The following is a 20,058-nucleotide window of genomic DNA, read 5'->3' on the forward strand; positions in this document are numbered from 1 at the left end:
TGATTTCGGATCAAAATCGTAAAATTTTTTTCATATAGATTCAATATGATTTTGTATCGAAATCGTAAAATATTGTTCATATAGATTCGATATTATTTCGGATCAAAATCGTAAAATATTGCTCATATAGATCCAATATGATGTCGGAGCAAAATAATAAAATATTGGTTATAAATATTCAATATGATCTCGGATAATAATAATAATATATTGTTCATATAAATTAAAAACACTACTTTTATATAATATAATCAGCAAGAATGATCTCCCGCAACTTCCAGCACTAGTAACTATAACACTCTCTAGTAACTATAACTATACTCGCTTCGCAGTATAAATTGGTAAATATTGGATGAGGACACGATTGTTTTACATGACATTGGCGAAAAATAGCATATGAAATCGGAATCTTTGGCGTGGATTCAGCATTTTTACTGATTCTGTCATGCAAATATGTCATGCCTTTTTGCCGATAGATTGAAACATAAATTTGTTATGATATTGTAAATAAAGGTGAAAGATTGTATATCGAATTTTAGTGAGTTAAGGCATTGCTTTTGTAGGCGAATGCGCATGCTGACACATTGTCAAATCCTTTACGCATTTGGTTCGAAATTTAATAAGAAATTAATTTTTTATGCTAAACTTTTGTGTTGAATGCTATTCACCTAACTCATTATGTCTTATAGATATCGAATCGATTTGTACTCTAACAGACGGACAGACAAATTTCTAAACAAATTTTCTTCCAAACTTCATAGAAATCTGCAAATTTAGTCGTAATTCCGTATATCAAGTTTCACCCACCTAGCTCAAACTGTTTACCGTGTTCAGAAACAAGCAAACATAATATTAAAAATGCTTTTTCTGTGACTCAAAGAAATATGAAACTGGCAGATTTGATAACATTTCAGTTTTGAATATTTTGTTGATCACAATACTCTATCTATACTTCATATACGAGAAAAAAATAAGAAGAACAAGAATATATCAATGCTTATAGGATGCTTTAAAGAAAGAAATTTTGTTACATATCGTATTAAAATGAAGTGATTTTTTTTTTTTAATTCAGATAACTTCACATTTTAAAAATCTAATCTTTTTCTCAGTTTTAATTTTAATAAAATTGGAAAACACTTAGGATTATTAAAAATATCATAATTTTAAACACTTTTTTGTTTTTTAATGAATTTTCTACGATTAAAAATATCTCATCAAGATTTAATATTAAAACAAATTAGATATTTCGATAGAAATAGATTAGACTTCAATTGAGATATAATTTGTGAAACTTTTAAGGTTTAAAGCAAAATATTTTCAGATTTATAGGATAATTTATTTTTAAATAAATCGAATACTTTAATCAGCGGTTTTATAAATCTATTACGAATGCTTAAAGCAAACGATTACTAATATGTCATTTTTTAAGCTTCAAAATTTAAAATAATTTTTGGGATTTTTAACAAACTTCTTACTATTTAAATTTTTTTCATTAAGATTTAATATAAAAATAAATTATATATTTAAAAAGAAATAGATTAGAATTAAACTGAGATATAATTTATAAAACATTAATGAATGAAGTAAAACTTTTCATAGAATTATATGAGAATTCAATTTTAAATAAATCGAATACTTTACAGCTTCAAAATTTTAATATATATATATATATATATTATATCTCAATCGAATTCTAAGTTATTTCACTTTAAATTTCTAATTTATTTCCATATAAAATCTTGATTAAAAAGTTTTAAACAGTAGGAAGTATGTTATATATATAGAGAAATTTAAAGTGAAATAACTTAGAATTCGATTAAGATATAATTTATGAAGTAAAATATTTCAAAGAGTTATGCGAGAATTGAATTTTAAATAAACTGAATACTTTTAATCAGCTGTTTTATAAGTTTTTTTTATGAATGTTCAAAGTAAACGATTATTAATATGATATTTTAAAAAGCTTTTGAAAAGGTTACAATGCAAATTGCATTTATCTAAATTTAGATTGTTTTCTAAAAAGAAAATAAATCAATTTAAAGAAATGCGATATTGAAATATTTTTAATATTAATACATGAAATCAAAATAGAAATCAGAAGAAGTGTAAGCTTTAAATAAATAGAATACTTCTATTCATTATTTTGCAAAAGAATTACAAATTTTAGAAGCAAACGATTTTTAATATGACAATTCGAAAGATTTATAGAATGAAGTTTCAATACGAGTTTCTCTTTTCAAAGATCTGAATTTCTAAAAATATTCTTTAAACTGAAGCTCAATTTACCATGAAGAAAATAGAGTTTTAAGAACGTAATTCTTTACCAGATAGAAATAAATTGCGACATTTTCGAAAATGAAATTTAATTTCACCTTACTTGATCTTTGTTTGATTTTTTTGTTTCATATTTTGTCAATTTAGTTGTTTGATTTTGAATTGACTTATTGTTACGAAAAAGTAATTTCAGTTTTCTATTGAATAAACGTATTTATTCATTATATTTATTTTATATGTGAAATTATCAACTTTATTACAATTCGTTTTATCATTTGAAAGTAATAATAGTTTGCTAAGCGCTTCTTATTTCCTATATTTATTTTAGCTATTTTTAGGAAATTTTAGAATAATTATTAGAGAGCAACGTTTTTTATTTTCTTATGCTTGTATCAAAACTACTGCTTTCGAAATTTTAGAAAAATTCTAATAAAATGTTTATTATTTATATTTTAAAATAAGATTTGAAGTAATTTCACTTATGAAGTCTCCAAATTTCCATTTTAGCAAAATTCTCATTTCTAAAATATCTGAATAATCAGAGAGACCGATAGAATAATCTAAAAAATTTTGCATCATAAGAAACTATGACAATTAAATTCTAATAATAATTTGCTTTGCAAACTTAGAAATTAAAGTTGCAATCCCCACTAAGAACTGTTGAGCCATCAAATTTTAATGTATTTAATAAAATATTACATTTGAAAGGAAATATAGTATTCTTTATAATTGCATCTTCAAGGATTTCTAGAATTTTGCTAGTATTTTATCTTTAGCAGCCTTTAAAATTTTAAATTTTCTATTTTTAATATCATAAATAATCAATTATAAAAATCATAAATAATCAATTATTAAAATCAAAAATAATCAATTATAAAAATCATAAATAATCATTTATAAAAATCATAAATAATCAATTATAAAAATCATAAATAATCAATTATAAAAATCATAAATAATCAATTATAAATCTAGGCTTGTTTAAATAGTACCATAATTATATGGGGATATATGAATATAAGTTAAAAAAAAATTAGAACTAGAGAATTTTTTTTTGTAATATATTAGACTAATTAGGCCTGCCTGCAGTAGTAGGAAGTATATTGTCGTTTATTTGGGAATTTCAGAACAAATGGAAACCATGCTGTAAAATTGATTCGATTTATTAGATTTAACTTTATGAAGAACATTTAACCTACTAAAGGGCCGCAGTGGCCTGGTGGTAAGGTCTCGGCTTTCGGAACCGGAGGGTTTCTGGACCCGATTTCACCGAAGAACCATTGAGTAAACGAGTCTGGTGCACGTTAAATGGCCCGGGCCAAACATCCTCCCACTGGTGTGGTGCGGAGATGGGGTGCCATATCAGACGTCGTCCTCGCCTTCTGACCGGGGCTGAAAATTACAATGTGTCAGTCCAAAAATAACCCTAGTGCTGATTTAAAACGGAACGCTAATATAACTAAACTTAACTTATTAAAAGGGGAATATATTTTGAAGTAATTTAAAGTACGTTTTACATTTTGTTAAGCTAATTAGAACATGTGTCATATTTCATCCATACCATTTTTATATAGAGAAAACAATTATATTATTAAATAATATTGGTGTTGCAAAAGAATTATTCTTTAATAATGAAAATCAAGTGATCGAATTTATCTTAATTATGACTTTTCATTTTACAAGAAATATTTAACGTACTGAAATATGGCTAAATACATTTTAGAATAATTTAAAATACGTTTTACGTTTTGTCTAAACTACTTAGAACATGTGTCATAGTAATATATGCATATATTCAGAATATTTTTTATTCATTAAAAATGTTAAATAACATTTCTATTACAGGGAAAATCAATTTAAAAAATAATCATGTATTATATTAATGAAAAATTATTACAAAAATTTATAGTTTTGCATGCTTCATTCGATTTTTTCTGATAACAGAAAACCCACTTGTTTAAAGGTAAAAAGGGTATTTTAAAATGTATATGTTTTTCAATGAAAAGATTGTAATCCTCCATCGTAATGAATGGGGGTTTTTTTCCGAATGTAAACTTATTCATGTTTTAAAATGTAATGTATCCATCCAATTCTTACTCGCATTAGCATTCTATTCCCCATAAATAAATAAATTTAATACAAAGTATTTATTTCTAGGAATTTTTTAAAAAACGATTTTCTTTTATAAGAATTTATAAAGATTTTTATGGGATTATGAATGTTACAGACAAAGTTCAAAATAAAATGACTATTACAGTTAATGGTAAAAAAAAGTTTGATGTATCGGGTGGCTTACTAAAGTATAATGGAAAACTACATGACAATATTTTATCATGAAATTCTTTATATTCTTGACTTTTTAAATGTTATATTCTTTCAGTTGGCCACTTATCTAGGGGTACGTCAGTGATTCCCGACGGTAAACTGTCTATAAATTCTGAGAAGGAATGGCATGGTTAGATGACATGATATGGATAGAGAAAAAATTCATTCAAAATATTTTATTACTGTATTTAAAAATATCAAATTTGGCTTGTAGTTATTTCTTGGTTAAGGAGTACTAAGAAAGGTTTGTTAGAATTAGATATTTTATTCAAAATTAATTGAAATGTTGAAGTTTTTTTCTCATATATATATATATATATATATATATATATATATATATATATATATATATTATTGCGCAAAAGCCATTTTCACATATGATGAAAATTAAAAATAAATTAGCTTTTCTATGATAACTGACATAATTCATTGTGATTTCACCCTAATTTTGATAAATAATATTTTAAAACAATATTTGTTGTCATCTTAATTAACGGCTTTATACTTAAATATATTGCAATGATATCAATGTATTTTTGGGCACGTTTCAGTTATTATATAATCTCGACTACTAATAAAAAAGAATATGTGTGCTTGTTGGCGCTCTACTGGTAAGATCTTTTGATTTCAACAACCATACTGAAAATAATTTGACTTTGGAAGATAAGAATGTTCAACTCGGGACGATTTTTTTAATTTTTAATTTGAGTTTCAATTAATTAAACTTAAGCTGAATTTTGAGGTTTTCCAGTGATAACTTTTGAACATACCCTTCACCGCTGCTGCGGTTTTGGAGCGAAAGAATTTTCTCTAAATACTTGAATTAATAGAACATTAAACCAATTAATTGCATTGATTTTGAAGAAGTAAGAAAAAGTTCAGAATGTCTTCAAAAGACGACAATTTTCAAATAAAATTAACGATAGTAGGTTATCTAAATAGATATGTTTGATATAAACACTGGGAGAAATCCATAATTTCGGATCCTTCTCTTAAGATAAATATAAAGAATATTTTGCCTGTAAACCATTTTTGCTATTAAATAACCAAAGAACGACCATCAAAACACAGTAATATCCAACATTTACTTCACTTCATTCCCCTCACCATAACCTGAATCTTCCTCATTTCTAATTCCTCATACCTTCAGTAACTATTTCAGTGCTAACCACTCCATCTCTAACCACTTTGCAGGTGCTCTCATACTTGAAAAGGAACTTGTCATCTACAATTAGGAACCTCAAAAGGCATGCTGATATAATTCGAACAGGTATATGTTATACTCGAATATACTACAAAAGACGTCAGAGAGCAGTTCTGCTTCCAAAGATCTCATAGAGGCCATTGGGAAGGATCAGAATGCTTCCCAAGGTTGTCCTTTGTGTATTATTGTATCTGACCATTATTGAGAAATACAATGACAGTTGAATATCATGCAGGTATAACATTTTGTATAAGCAATGTTAGAAATAATTCTGAGTAAGGTTTGCATGGCTCCTGCTAAACATATTTCAGAGAAATTGGGTTTAATTGAGTAGTATGTTGGATTATTTCATAATTTTAATGTAATTTGGTGAGTATAATGTAAGCTGTGATTTTAGAATTCTCTGTTACTGAGTAACTGATGTAACAACTCTGAACTGTTTAGTATATTATATATCTCTAAATAAAGGCAAATGAATAAAGCAACTAGTAGTACAAAGATATCAAATAATACTTTATCTAAGATATTCCAAAAAATGCATACTTTTGCCCCATCAATACATTTAAACATTAGAAATCCCATTGTATTGGGAAATCCCATTTGTAGATTTATACCTCGTTATTAAAAATTTGAAATATTTCTTACCTTCACAGTTTGCTTCGTAGTAAGAAAGAGAGTTTACAGTCATTCTTACTGAATGTTGAGTGTATGCGAGGTCAATGAACCTGGCTTTGATGACAAACTTAGCGATTAAAACGGGGGGTTAGAAAATACCTGACTCCTGGTAATATCTTTATTAGGAGCCTATATCCCTACTAGAAAATCCTATATCCTCTTACGGAAACTATAAAAACGGAGGTGCTCGCACAAGCATGAATTTTGTGCTTAGAGTTCTGATTTAGGACTTTCTGGTCTAGCTACATTACGAAATATTTTGCTGATGTTTAGTAACGATTTACTGTTTATGTGCATGCTAGCTACATTGTTAATTTTTTTAAATGTTGTCTTCACTCTGAATGATATCGGACTGATGTTCAAAAATGAGTTGTTGTTTATGAGTATGTTATTAATTTTGATTATTGCTGCTTTTTTTATAATAATATTGATTTGGTATTAGTGTATGGATATGTTTTGTTAACCCCTTGCCTGCCGCAGGTGTATATATACGTCTCCCTAAGTCAATGTGTTAACTGCCCCTGGCGTATATATATGTCTCGCAACTATATATGTATATATATACATGGCATTGGTAACCGAATCTCGCAAGTTATCCTCAGCAGGTAAGGGGTTGCTTCCTGTTTTCCTAAAGTATATTGTCCGTTAAAGTATATTCTGGACCTTACAACCACGGGGAATCCCCCCCTCTCTCTCTATCTATATATATATACAGGGGGATCAAAAAATAACAGAAGATGTTCGGAGCCTTGTAGCGTGTTATGTACTGGACGAAATATAACAAAATTTGGTCACCATACACATTAAAGTATACGGTTAGATTTATCAGAAAAAAATGAGTATAGTTGTATACAAGTACAAATTACCGTGCAATGTATTTTCGGAACTCAATCTACGAAGCGTAAGAGAGCACTTTCTAGTAATCTGTCTTGTGTTAAATCCTGAATAGGTTAAATAAATTAATTTGATTTAATAGATGCCGAGGACTACAATCCTAACAACAGAGTAAAAACCCATTGCTGTGGACCTAAATAAATATCGTAAGAAATTTTCGTAAAGAAATTTTCATTTCCTTATAACTCCCTTACTGTGTTGTTATTTCTTATCCCCCTTTGCTTGAACACCAATTCAAACCAAGTCCAAGAGATAGAATTGCATGATAAGATTGTAAACTGACTCCCCCTCATTCACCAGCTGCCTCACAGAGACACCAATACATTTAATGACATGAGGGGGAGAAGCGTAGGTTGAGCAGTGGCAAAAGGTACACATCTTTTGGCCTCTCATGAAGAAAAGACTTTTCATATGACCAGACCTTGGACTGGTGCACGCCAGAGACAAGCCTGGGCACCAATCAGAATACTAGTCATGCTTTGGGGGAATCCTCCTTTTCGTTTTAGTTCTTAGTTTAAACAAGACGTGGATCTCTGTTTTCTGCAATCAAGAAAAAGGGGGATTGGGACTTAGCCTTCCTTCCTTGGCCAGAGCGTCTGCAATTTCATTATCGTGGATACCCACATGAGAAGGATCCACTGTATTCTCAATGACCCGGTCCTTGCGAATGTAGTTAATTTGGAGATAATGTTTTGGCCCAACATGTCATGAATGTGTGGCCAGACCTTTAAATATTGTATTGAGTTCTTGCTGTCTATGATGATCCAAATTCAGGAATTATCAGTCTCCAAGGAAGGTCCAAAATTTTATTAATAGCAAGAAGTTCAGATCGAAAAGCTGAGCTGCGGTCTGGGTTTCTAAAATAATGCCTCGATTCCCTTCTACTTGATTTTCTCCCTTGATTTCCAGTTCTCCCAGACTCCATTATGCTTCCATCAGTGTAGATTTTCAAGGCTTGATCGGAGATACCACCAATGACCTCGAGGGCCAGCTGGCACAACAACTCTGGATGTTTGCTCTGTTTTATAAGATTAATTCTCAAGTCTTCGTTAAAAACGAAATTATCAAAAAAGTAGTTGGGGCCATGAGTTAAGGGAGTACAGGGCACAACATCCATATTCGCCAAACCCTGTCTCAAAATCAAACCAAAAGGGTTTTTTTTTTTTTCAGTATGTGATTGCTCGTCCAGTTCAGAAAGAAATTTGAGGTCCTATTATAAGGCGCAAAACTTTTAAGCTTTTAAGCCTAACATTCATCACTTGTTGTGACGAATGTCTACTTATGATCCTTCTATTAACTAATCTATTTCCGATGCCACATCCACTTTATCCTCATTCCTCCTGTATCTTTGGGTTTACTCAACCCTCAAACAAAGCAACTATTATTAAAAGTTTAGAAAATTTTCTAACATGAGCACGACTTTTGAGACACCCTGCACATGTTGTGGGATTGAGACAATGATATGATTAAGTGGTAAAGCAGAACACAATCTGAGCCTTGGTTTACAATATCAGGAATAGGATAACAAGAGATTGAAAGCTGTCAGGATGCATTAAGGATGATCACAGTGCGAAATTTTCAATGATCCTTCTGGTAACTAATCTATTTCCAATGTCACATTTACTTTATCCTCATTTCCCCAGTCTCCATCTCTAACCACACTTTCAGTTGACTCAGCCTTCAAACGAAAGAACTATTATTAAAAGCTTAGAAAGTCTTCTAATATGACCACGACTTTTGAGACACCCTGTACATGCTGTGGGATTAAGACAATGATATGATTAAGTGGTAATGCAGAACACAATCTGAGCTTTAGTATACAGTGTAAATAATAAGATAACAAGAGATTGAAATCTATTAGGATTAAGGATAATTCTAGTACGAAACTTAACTATAAAGAAAGTTCAATGATCCTTCTATTAACTAATCTATTCCCGATGTCACAATCTACTTTATCCTCATTTCTCCTGTCTCCATCTTTTAACTACTCTTTGGGTTTACTCAGCCCTCAAACGAAGCAACCCAAAGCCTAGAAAGTCCTCATATTATTCGAGCAGGAATCCAACACTCGAACATTGCACAAAAGAGAATTCGATAGTTCTACTGCTCCAAAGAATCATGTAGCGGCTATTGAAAAGGCCCTGAGCACTTTACAAGAGTTGATCCTTTGTGAGAAAATACAATGGCGATTTGGTTCCGGGAATATAAGTAGGTCTGTATGGGTAATATTCAAATTATTCTGTTTAGGGATCATATGCTGTTGTATATATTGTTCCTCAGAGCTTAGATTTATGATCTTTGAGTTTTGAGCGGTTTCTCCTTTAATGATTTAGTGAGATGTGATTTAAATTATTATGATAAAGTTCTTAGTTACTGATTGCCACTGTGATTGGGAATATGACAATTTATTGATGTTATTGATGATTGACAATTATTTGAAGAGACCGAAATTTGTTTATTCAAAGCACATAGTGAGAAATTTATAAATCACTCGCACAAAATCAATTCATATTTTTTCCAATACTTATCTTTATTAATAATAAAAACGAATGCATGTGTGTGAATATGCATTTTAGTGCTCTATTGTGAGAATATTTTGGTTTAAAATTACCAAATTTAATACAAAATTGCGTGAATATCTCTATTAGTGCTGCATTGTGAGATTCCTTTGTTTTAAAATTACCATATTTAGTACAAAATTGTGTGAACATCTCTATTCTTGCTCTATTAAGAGATTATTTTGTTTTAAAATTACCATATTTAGTACAAAATTGTGTGAATATCTCTGTTCTTGCTCTATTGAGAGATTATTTTGTTTTAAAATTACCATATTTAGTACAAAATTGTGTGAATATCTCTGTTCTTGCTCTATTGGGAGATTATTTTGTTTTAAAATTGCCATATTTAGTACAAAAATGAGTGAATATCTCTGTTCTTGCTTTATTGGGAGTTTCCTTTCTTCAAAAATTACCATATTTAGTACAAAAGTATGTCAGTATCTCTGTTAGTGATCTGTTGTTAAATTCCTTCGTTATAAAATTACCATATTTATTATAAAAATTTGTGAATATCTCTGTTAATGCTCCATTGTGAGATTCTTTTGTTTTAAATTACCATATTTATTACAAAAGTACTTATTATGGTTATTATGATGAGAATTTTCCAAAATTTTAATGAACTAAATATTTAAAAAAAAATTGGTAATTTTGGCAATAATATTTGAAAATATTATGCCACACTAAATTCATTTATTAAAATTCACCTGAAATTCAAAAATTATTTTTAAGTGACATCATTTTAGTTGTATCCTAATTATATTGAAAATACATTTGTAATAATGCTTTTCAATGTGAAAATGGAATTCGAAGCTTATTTATTTTTGATGCAAGGATTAAGTTATGCATTTCTCTTCCATTGCTTATATTTATCTATTGGGAAATTTCTTATTCTTTATATTCTTCGAAATAATCGCATGCAATTTGGTTTCTTTTTTTATTTCTTGACATTTTCGGTGGAATCAGTAAATAAAGCTCTTGAAGTTATTAAATTCATTATGAAATGTATCTGGTAAGAACTGATTGATTATAGTTGTTATCTTTCAATTCTTTTTAACAACTTGCTTCAGTCCAGGTAACAAGTTGTTGAATATACTTTATGTCTTCCATAATAAAGGAATTTATTGAATCAATCACTAAGACTTAGTCAGAGCCAATTTTTCTATCATATAAAACCTCATAATTTCTAGATCTATCATCAAGTATCAACTGTCTTCTAACACATTCCATTTTATTGAGAAATCTCAAAAAGATCTTGACAGAAATTCAAAAATAAAGAAAAAATGAATATAATATTTATATATATTTTAAATAATGCTTTAATATAATGCTTATAGCTTAAAACAAATATAAAGAATAATTCATCTATAAAACAATTTTGATACCAATTAATATCCAATAAATAATGTTTAAAATTAGATCATAAGCAATCTTAAAAATTATCTAATTATCAATCAATTTCATTTGTTGCGAAATATTTACTTAATAATATAATATTAATTTATTTTGACTGAATTATACAATAACTAAACAAACATGTCACAGACATTTTACAATTTCTCAAATAACTGACAGTAATAAGTAGTCAAAAAAGCAAAAAATTCGAAAAGAGTTTGTATTTAAAAATTGACGATAATAGTTATATACATTTTAAATAACGATTTAATATAATGCAAATTGCTTCTTTATAATATATTTATTTGTTTGTAAAACAACTGAGCTTGCAAACGATTTTGAGTTCAGAAATTTCATGTTTACTTCTTTGTTGATTAAATTTCATATATTTTAATAGAGCATCTAACAAAAAAATTCTTTTATTTCTAAAAAAACTCTCAGCAATTTCAGTTTAATAATAATTACTTAAAATCTAAATTTCGAAATTGCAAGCTACATTCTTTCTATTTAAGTACTCATACATTACTGAATCAACTTTTGGTGTTTGAAAGTCTTTTAGTCTAATACAATGTTTGGGTAGGTTTATAAAACTAAAAGAGATTTTACGCCAACAAACAAGAATTCGTATTCGAGCATAAAGTTTCAGAAAAAAAAATAATAATAAGTAACTGCATTCTAGAACTTCAGATTTTAATATTCTTAATGTATTGTGCAGGATTCAAGAGAGATATCTATTAAAATGCGGGGGAGAAAGGGCAAAATAAAACATGTTTTGAGTATTTAAGATTAATTAGAAATGTTTTATTTATAGATTATTGATATATTTAATTGAAATTTGTTATTGCCATAAAGTTAATTGAAAATAGATTTTGCTGTTTAAAGATCAAATATGTTAAAGAAAATAATAGGCTTAGTTTTGTGTGAGAAGAGATATTAGAAACTCCTGTTTATAGAAAATAGGTAATATTAGCATGTTATAACATTCTTTAGATAATTGTCTTCGTTTTCAAGAAAAACTACAAAAATAATCATTCGAACAAAAATATATTTCACGTAAAGAGAAATATTTGTAACAAAATTTATTTCTAACAAAAAGAGAATACACTGTAATCTTAAAAAATTAGAACTCAAGATTTTGATGAAACTCCGCGTTTCAGATTTTCCCGAGTTTTAAAAAATATATTGTAAAAATTATTTATGTTTATTTGCGAATGAGATAGTTCAAAAAGGGTTTAAACTATATGGATGAAATTTGGTATATAGACTTTCCTTCAAATATATGGATTTCTTTAAACTTCGAAACGAAATCCAAGCAGAGGAAATTAATCGATCTGTACTTCCAAACTATAACAAGTTCAATACTCCGACCTGCCCTGAGGTACGGGCAAATCTGAATGATCGGACCACCGCTACAGTATTGACAGGAACTGAGGAAGAGTCCAAAGAGTCATCACCGGCTACGGCACAATCCATTCTGTGAAAGGTTAGTCGCTTAATGAGTAAGGGTTAGTCGATCTCACACCATTTCTGTATCCACCTAGGGGGCTTGAACCAGCTACCATACTGGAAGATACTTATCCTCATATATGGAATATATGGAGTGCCCCCCTGGTTGGAATACTTCCAAGTAAAAATGAAAAGTAGTAAATTTAATGAGTTAGACCAAAAAATTTAGTATATAGTTTTATCATCTAAAACTTAGATAATTTCTGAATTTTAAAGAAAATCTGTCAACAATTTGACCATCTGTCAATCTATGCATTCTCATGCATTTAAGGGCTACTTATTTGCAGAAAATTAGATAAATGAAATTTGGCATGAGAACTTCTAAATGCGCTTATAATCCTGTTCCAAAATTTGGTTTCTATTGGGAAAAAAACCCCTCTCAAAATAGGTCAGGTAAAAGGCGTTCAAATACATATTCGGTTTCAGACACAAGTGTATAACCGATTACTAGCCCAAAATATAACTAAAGATTGCACTCTCACGGATCTGTCGCTATTGTTCGCGTGTGGCAAGCGGATTTTAATACACAAGTGTATTTAATAGAGCAATCGAGAATGTTCCAGAGAAAAATATTGAGATCTTTATTTATCAACAAAGAGAACTTGATGGATAAAATTCGGCACACAGATTTAATAGTTATAGTGTAGATGCCTATTGTATTTAGTGCCAAATCCATCAAGGATTTTGTTTAGTTTAGTCATATTATTGTACCGTTTTAAAGCAACACTAGAGCTATTTTGGGACGGACCTCGTAGTTTTGAACCGCGCTCAGATGACGAGGACGGCACCTGAGCTGGCACCCCCTTCTCCACACCACACCACATCAACGGGAGGACGTTTGGCCCGGACGGTTTAACGTGCACCAGACCCGCTTACACGACGCTTCTTCGGTGGAATCGGGTCTTGAACCTGAACCCCCCCCCCCCGGTTTCGAATTTTGTTACATTTCGCATTCTTCAATCAGTTGAACCCTTTTCTCATAAGCACGGGTGACCGATTGGCTTTCCTTTCAACTTATTTCGTCCAAAATATGATTGTATTCCATATACTTGATACTAAAACCATTACCAAATTTCATCTATCTTGCACAATGCATTTTTGAGCTACCATACTCACAGACAAATAATGATATATATATTTTTGAGGAGATCCATGAAAATCTCGAGTATAAATTTTGTGAAGATTATTTCAATTCTTTATGCCTATTTCATATCACAAGGGAGAACAAACCGAAGGAAAAGGTTTTTGAATTGCGATTAAAAATATGTTTTCATTAAAATTTTAATGAATATTATATGTATAAAAATTCATATGATGAGTTAATTTCTTACGGTGTAAATTTGTTAAGATATATGATTACGTTTGGATGGATTTTTTTTTTGAAAATGCTTGAAAATATTTGTAATTTTTAAATGTTTGCATATAAAAAAAGATCTATAAAACAAAAAATACCAGTTAAGTAGCAAGCGCTTATTTGGGGTCTTTTTTCAACTGAACAAAAATATAAAGCAAAATTCTTCAGAGGTTTATCAAACGATTTACTTAATATTTTGCGGATAGCTTTAGAAATATATTGCCTAATTCCTGAACTAAAAAATAAGCTGTAATTCTATTATTCTTTAAATACTGGGATCTGGCTGTTAAATAACATGAAACTCTTTTTTTTCCCTTTGTGAAGCAATAAAACAACTATAAAATGTTTCTAAATGAATAGATTACTTATTTTCTAATTTAAAAACTGGAGGACACATTGAGAAATTATTGTACCGAATTTGAACACAAAATATGCATTATATTTTAATTTATGAGGGTGTTTCGCAGAAAGATTCTATCAAAGATTAGAATTTGAGAAAATAACTTTTTGAAAGACGGGAAATAGCGTTAAAACTTACGTAAATGCAAAAATAAAAATCAGTGTAATTTTCAAAAAAGAAAAAAAAATACTTAGAAATGAAATTCTAACGATTTTACAAAGAAATATCTTCAAACATTAAAAATATTAAATAAAAAAAAATTCATAATTTCTCAAAAAAAAAAAAAAAAAACTTTTTAACACAGTCACTTACCTTACAGAAGATCAGAAAAAACTTATTTTATATATATTAGTACAAAACTGACTATATTTCTGTATAAATTAAAACATTTGCTTTCACGTTTTAACAGAGACATTATTTAAGCAATAAAAGAACATTTCATCCCATTAAAACCTGACATCTATTAGACTGCTCACTTCTCAAAGAGACAACTTAGAGTTCACGATAAATTGAAATTAATTATATTTGGTTAATTAAAATGATAGCTCAGCTAATTATTCCTTATTAATAGTAGTCGAAAGTTTCGGTTCTCAAATTACTCATAAGTTTCCTAAATATAAATCATGAGCAGTTACAAATTAATATCTATTACAGACGAAACTCAAGAAGTTATATGAAAAGTGTGTCTAATCTATTTCAGTAATATGTAAACCATATGGAATTTTGTTTAACCACTTGGGTAGATTTCACTTCTATGGCACGTCATAAAACCGTTTTGCACAAATTACGGATGACGAATTTAATTCATCAAAAACATTTTTATTCGATTTGTCTTTAGAATAATGCAGTTAAAAAAACCTTTATTCGTTCAATAAACTTTTTATGTACTATTCCACGCATCACAAAAATAAATATGTTCTAAAATGTATGAATACTAATGTAAAAATCCAGGTCCAAACGGTTGATGGATTTTTTTGGTTCTATGTAGTCCAAATAAGCAAAACATTCATTTTTACAGTCTCGTATGCGAACTATAATAAAGAGAAAGTGTGTTGTAATCGTCAAAAAATTCGATATCAGGATTTTGAAGTATTTCTGTCTCCCAAAGATAAAACACACACACACACACACACGCGCACACACACACACACACACACACACACACACACACACACACACACACACACACGCGCGCGCACACACACACACACACACACACGCGCACACACACACACACACACACACACACACACACACACACACACACACACACACACACACACACACACATTTCTTGCATTGCAACTGTCTGTCGCTCTATCTTTCTGGCTGTGCACACAATAACTCAAAAACGCTTTGAGCTAGATGAATGTAATTTGGTACGTTACAACGAAATCCTGACAGAAGAAATCTGTTTCTGTTTGGCCGAGAACAGGTGAACATGGGATTGTTAAAGTAGAAATGAACCGACACCACTGTGATTTAAAACTCCTAAGGGACAGGGCCGGCCATCTGGGGGGTGCGGTGGGCCCCGCTATTGAGGGGCCCCGCTGAGATCAAGAATTAAAATAGTATTCTGAACAATAATAGCGTTTACATATACTGAAAATATACGTTTGTTTCCATGTGGCTGGCCGAGCTTTGACTTACGCTGTTATTGGGCTACGATCGCAGTGATACCTATAAAAAGGGGGGTATTCATTTATGAATAAGGAGATCCCATTCAGACATGTTAAAACAGAGCGGCGCGACTTCTGGGCGCATGCGGCTCCAAGAAGTCAAGAATGAGGCTGGGTTCAAATGGACTTGCAAATCATCAACTGTCTACGTTTTTTCTACATCTAATGTAATATAATTTATGTATGCATCTGTGCATATTTGTTTATATTTAGTTGTTGAAACAAAAAGTAAAACGAAGATAAATTAAACGATCATCTCCTATCAATGCACACTGCATTACTTCTTCACCGGCTACAACCGGAATAAAAAGAATTAAATATAAGAAGGAAATATACGAAGTTTACAGTATATATCGTAGTCTAGTGGAAGTGTTCAAATATTATCAATATAAGGTAAGTAGATTTACAGTCACTTGTCTCATTTACTAGGTAATTGCGTATATTATAGCATATATTTATTTGATAATTCATTTTATAAATACTGTTAGATATAACCATATCCATGCCAGTGAAATATCGCTCTGGGTGTCAAAAAATAAAATTATCAGAAAAGAGAAAAGAAGAAAAGCTGAACTTCACAAGAAGTCACAAGTAGATCAGTTTTCTTGGCTTCGAAGTAATTCTGAAAAAAAGAAATTGCTTCAACTTCAGAAATTTCAATTCAAACTTCAACTGGAGAAGAAATTTCTACTCCAACTACATAGTCTTGCAGTGAAAATGTTGAAATTTTTTTGAAGAACCGTGTGTTTATACAAACATGACGAATCAGAAAATAATGACGGAAATGACAATAACAAATACGATCAAGAGAGTATAAATGATCCTGGTTTATGGCCAAGTATTATAACTGATAAATTTAAACTGTTTTGTGTTAAATTAGACCTGTAAACACAAGGGCTTTTTTGCTAAAAATGCTAAGATAGATCATTTTCTACTACATACTACTTTTAAAAAATGCCGAATGGTGAAACTCAAATTCGCAGACCCAAAGAATCAGTGTTTTGTTTTTATTGTATACTGTTTTCCAAAAGAAGAAGAATTGACGAAACTACACGATTTATGGGTAGCTATAATAATTGGAGAAAGCTGTCATCTGTAATCCAAGATCATGAGCGTTCTAGTTGTGATTTCAATTCATTTATTGCTTAGGAAGAATTACTGAAACGACAAAAATTATGTTCAACTATTGTAAAATAAACAAGTAAAATTATTCTATTTTTCTAATCTTCCACTTCGAGGAAATAGCAAAATAAAAGGATAGCCTAATAATGGATTTTTTTTTTATGTTTGATCGAATTATTAAGGTGTATGTACATACTTGAAACTTCGAAAATCGTTCAAAATATCGAATATTTTTTTTATTGCTTAATAATGTTGTCTAATCCTTTAGCTTTCAAACGATACCAAGATGTTATCAATATTCGAAATATTTCTCGAGTTATAATTATTTTTCTTGGGGAGCTTTCATTAAAAACTCTAGTTACGGTGTTTTTAAAACTCATTTTATGAAGAATGTTATTTTTCCACTATGTTGCTTCATTCAAACAATCATAACTCAACAAGAAATGAACCAAATACAGTTATTTATATATCAAAATAATCTGTAAAAAATAGCGGATGTTTTGTGTCTCAATCAAAGTTATATTTATAGAAATAAATTTTTTATAGCTATTTGAAAGTTAAAATGACAGAAAAAATCTCGTTTTTTCTATTCATCGTTGATGAAAAAATTGTTTAAAAAAAACTATACATTTTTATAACTTGATTGAGGCATACAACATGAAGATTAATATTAGGCATAATTTCCAATTAGAATTATGTGTCTGTGAAAATTAGAATTATGTTTCAAAAAACAGATTAATTAGCTGATTAAATATTAATTAATTAATTAATAATTAGTGTAATATGGTTTTTTCTCACTGAAATGAGTTTAAACATATATTAATGACCTACTATAAAAAAACTGGACTTTTAAAGTTAAAATTTAAATAAAAATCTTCAAGTGTGTACGTACACCTTAAGTAAATATGACCCTGTACTAACGAATCATATAAACAAAATAATAAATTAGAAAAATAAAATTGGGCATCATTTAGCACACAGTTCAAAAGAACAAATTATCTCTTCATTAGGAAATGAAGTCCTTAACAAAACTAAACATCATACAAAAGCAGCCCTGTACTATAATATTCAAAGGAATTGTACTCCTGATATTTCCAATAAGAAACAAATTTCAATCATTAATAGGTATGTAAAATTTGAAGAGAGAAGGTTAAATATAAACGAGTCATTTTTAGGGTTTATTGAAGAAACTGATGTGACTGGAGAAGGACTAACGAAAACTCTATAGAAAAGATTTACTGAGCTTGATTTATATATTATGATTTGTAGAGGACAAGCATATGACAATGGTAGTAACATGAAAGAGAAATATAAAGGAGTGCAATCTAGAATACGTTCTCTAGATCAGCATGTAATTTATGTTCCTTGCCTATCACATTCCTTTAATTTATTAATTTGTGAGAAAAAAACTTTTTTGGGATATTACATTGTTTATATTGCTTATTTTCTGCAATGGGAAAAAGTTGGTAAATTCTGAAAAGCATTTAAACGTTACTCTTAAACCTTTATGTGACACTTGTTGGGAAGCCAAAATAGATTAGGTGAAAGCGGTGTATACACAGTTTGAAGGAACTTGTACTCCCTAGAAGAATTTATTGATGTTTAAATGATGTAAGTAACGATAATACAGTGGTATCCGAAGCTAAAAGTTTATTAGGTGCAAGAAATGTCATTTATTTTATGTTTAATAGTATTGTTTGCAATATTTTCCAAAACTAACACTATCAATAAAACATTTCAAACAGAAACAATTGTACTTGACTCGGTTTTCAATTAAGTCAATAAAATTAAAACTGAAATATAAAATTTAATAACAAACTTTAACACATTTTTCGACGAAGCAAAAGGGCTAGCACATAATTTGCACATTTTCATGAAAAACGAATTCGAGATTATGTTCCGAAGCTAGTTAAAAAAAAAAAAAAAAAAAAAAAAAAAAAAAAAAAAAAAAGACCACACAAGCCATATTGCAATGCATACCAAATAATAATTGCAATGAGTTCTTTCTAAATGTATTAACAATGTTAAATCTTTTCTTTATGTTGCCAGTTACTACAGCAAGTGCTGAGCGCTCTTTCAGCAAATTAAAATTAATAAATTATTATCTTCGATCAAGCATGTGTTGAGAACGCTTAATGCACTTGCTGCATTAAGTATCGAAAAAGAAATTGCAAAAAATTATAATTTTTCTGAAGTAATTGATGTATTAGCAAATAATAATAATAATAATAATAATAATAATAACCTACAAAAAAATTAGGGCCCCAAATGACTTCTTGCACTTGAGCCCCTTTGAAGAGAAGGCAGGCTTTGACCATAAGGCTTTTAATCTACTTTGTCATAACCGGCTATAAATATATAGCGACGAATTACGTTATGAATCTGTACATTTTTGTCATTATAGTTTTTCAAATTTAAATCATTATAAGATTCCTTCATAAGATTTATAATTGTCAACGGTACTGATTTTTTGTATGTGTGAGTTCTACAACAATTCTTTGTCAAATACATATTTTAAATTCTTTTTGATTTTTAGGATAAAAATATATATATAATTCTTACGTATATCTAAAATCATCGCAGTTGTTGCCACCGTAAATACACGTTCTGCATGATATGAAATTGATGCTTGTAATGAAATTTTTTGGCATTAAAACGCAAAATCAAAAATAAGG

This window comes from Argiope bruennichi, chromosome 11 (assembly GCF_947563725.1).
Source record: "Argiope bruennichi chromosome 11, qqArgBrue1.1, whole genome shotgun sequence".
NCBI lineage: Eukaryota > Metazoa > Arthropoda > Arachnida > Araneae > Araneidae > Argiope > Argiope bruennichi.